This window comes from Stegastes partitus, unplaced genomic scaffold (assembly GCF_000690725.1).
Source record: "Stegastes partitus isolate 25-593 unplaced genomic scaffold, Stegastes_partitus-1.0.2 Scaffold280, whole genome shotgun sequence".
In the NCBI taxonomy this organism is placed as follows: domain Eukaryota; kingdom Metazoa; phylum Chordata; class Actinopteri; family Pomacentridae; genus Stegastes; species Stegastes partitus.
This window is the reverse complement of record NW_007578011.1, coordinates 485,216-488,187: the sequence shown is the minus strand read 5'-3', so window position 1 is coordinate 488,187 and position 2,972 is coordinate 485,216.

Here is a 2,972-nt window from a genome sequence, read left to right as displayed (position 1 = left end):
CTCTTTGCATCGCTGCTCACTTTGCATGTGTTACTGAATACAGCAGGACAGGATTCATACTGGATGCTGCTTCAGTCTGAGGTAGAACATGTGAACCAGGCTCGTTTCCAGTAACTGGTTCTGTGTGGTGCTGTTCATCACTGTACAGCACGCTGGGCTGTAACAACACCGTCAGGTCAACACTGGACCTTCTGTTTGCTCGCCGCCAAAAAAAACTTGAAGAAGAAGAAAAACAAATCTTTTGCCGTCTGCGAGAGACAAATGGAGAGAAATCTTCCAGGGTTTAGTGCAGTAAGGCTGGGTTAGGGTTAGGGTTAGGGTTAGGGCTGTGAATGTTGTGTTGGACATGTTTCACGTAAACCTGAACCTGATGGAGGAGAAGCTGGACCACCTGTGGGAAACAGGATGCTGGTGCAAAGTGCTGCTGGTCTTTGCAGCAGGTTCTGAGACATAAGTGACGGTGATTCTGTGGGCAAAGTCATTCAGATTCCTCCTCTGGGTATAAGATCTGGACCGAGTTTCACTGCCGTCCACTCAGCAGCTGTCAAGATGTTTTACCAAAAGTATATTAGCAGCAGTCTAAATTCATTTTAATGTCACCTTCAGCTCAGAGAACAGACACAGCAGGGAGTCTGAAATCAATGTTTGACATCAGCAAATGCCTCCGTGGCTGTCTTATTGAACTCGCTCATTAAAGATGTAAAAATATTTCTGGCTACATAAACAAGTCTTTTAATTCAGCCCAGCTGATTACATATCAGAGCTTTCATCACAGCTGTTTAATCCACTTCTCAGGATGTAAAGCTAGTATCTCCATCGTGTCTGGCAGCATAATTACTCTTTGGAAAGTGGAGTTTTCTGAGAGACGCAATCAGCCACAATCCAATTAACACCAACAGGACATCTGAACAAGTGCTTTGCCCATGCACAGAGTTTAGAGACATGAATCTGTCCTGATCAGAAAGAGGTGGGCGACTTGCTGGCAGGTTTCAAAACAGCAGGACGTGATCATCTGAGCAACAGTTGACAGAAAACTGAAACTTTCCTTGAAACTCTGTGGGTCAAAGGAGTCGAGGGACGATTTGAAATGTGAACCACCCTCTACCTCCAAACCTGAAGAAGTGTTTTCTACGCCAGAGGACATATTACAAGTCCAGACGAAGCAGTGAGCACCACGGCTCAGTGTGTCTGCCGTGAAACTGCAGGATTCAGACTTCCACTGTGTCATATGTGGCAAATCTAAGGAACCAATCAGGACAGCTTGTAGAGCGGAGCTTCCAGAACCATGTACAGCAGGACGGCACGGTGCTACAGTGGTTAGTACTGTGGCCTCACAGCTAGAAGGTCTCCGGTTGGCGTCCCGGTGAGGACACCCGGGATCTTCCTGCGTGGAGTCTCCATGTTCTCCCCGTGCAGCGTGGGTTCTCTCCGGGTTCTCCGGCTTCCTCCCACAGTCCAGAAACATGCTGAGGTTAATTGGTGATTGTAAATTGTCCGTAGGTGTGAATGTGAGTGTGCTTGGTTGTCTGTCTCTAAGTGTAGCCCTGTGATAGACTGGTTACCTGTCCAGGTGAACCTGTCTTCAGTCAGCTGGGATAGGCTCCGCCCCCCATGACCCTGGTGAGGATGAAGGTGTAGAGATGATGGATGGATGTAATTTGTGAAGAATTTGCACGATAAATGAAAAAAACAGAAACATTTATTTGTAGGAGAGCTGTCAGAGAATAAAAGGTAAGAATTTAGAAAAGCAAAATAAAATCCTTTTTATCAACACACTCGTCTATCCAGATCCTTTCTGAAGGTTTTCACTCTCCACTTAAATATTCATTGTCACTGGGAGATCTTACAGGATTCTTAAAGCAGCCCAAAACCACAACACATCATCACGGACAAGACCGTCGTCTCGCACCGTTTGTCGCTGCATAATGAAGCAAGGCCGTTGGGTTCGTTAATAATTCATAGACGATATAAACTAACCTTGGGACAGGCCTTCGCTACAAGATGAAAGTCGAGGAACATCTGAATGTCAGCTTGATTGCTGCTTTACTGCAGTGAACACAGGAGACACATCCAGCTGATGAGTTTGATTCAGTTGCACAGACTTCTCATTTCGTTGCTCTAATACCTTTTGTACGGCTGTAATTACCCATCCAATTTAGTTTCATCACTTTTGTATATCTCTGCTTTAAAGTTCGGCACCACTTCCACTCCAGAGAAGCATTAGAGGTGCCAAGAAATGGCCTCAGACAAAACAGCTGCTTCACATCCTGCTTGTTTGAATGTGAATAAATAAAAAACACCTGCAGAGGCGTAATTTCTAACAAGACGTAGACGGCTGCTGAAAACTGCAAAATCGGTAACTTAAGGCTCCTCCAAAGAAAATAAGTGTCAGTGTTTGTGAAAGCTCTGCTGATCACATTCCAATGTGACAGGAGCACGCTGTGCAGTCTCTTCTAGCTGAAGATGGTCCCTGACTCCTGAGATGGGCGTTGCATTGGTGTATCCTGCACACGGGGAAGCAGACAGAGCTGAGTAACAGCGGTTCAACGTTAGACAAAGTTTAGTTTTCAAGGAGGACTGTTGGCAGATTTCAGCTTTGTCCATCTTATTCTAGATTAACGTGTTTAATCCTGAGCAAAGACAAACGGACCACCGTGTAGACCGGTGGGGACGGAGGTCAGAGGACATGGACATGCTAAGGCCGGCTAGCAGGCTAATTTGGCTAAACTGAAGGTACAGAACATTAGCATCAGTGTAGCGCAGCGGTACGATGTGAAATGAGCATCACCAGAAATACAACACATGTAGCAGAAGGGTTGAAGAGCAGCGTGCAGGCTGGAGACCACAGAGCACAATGTGCAGGAAGATACAGAAACATCCATCATCTCTACACCTTCATCCTCACCAGGGTCATGGGGGGCGGAGCCTATCCCAGCTGACTCAGGGTGAAGGCAGGTTCACCTGGACAGGTA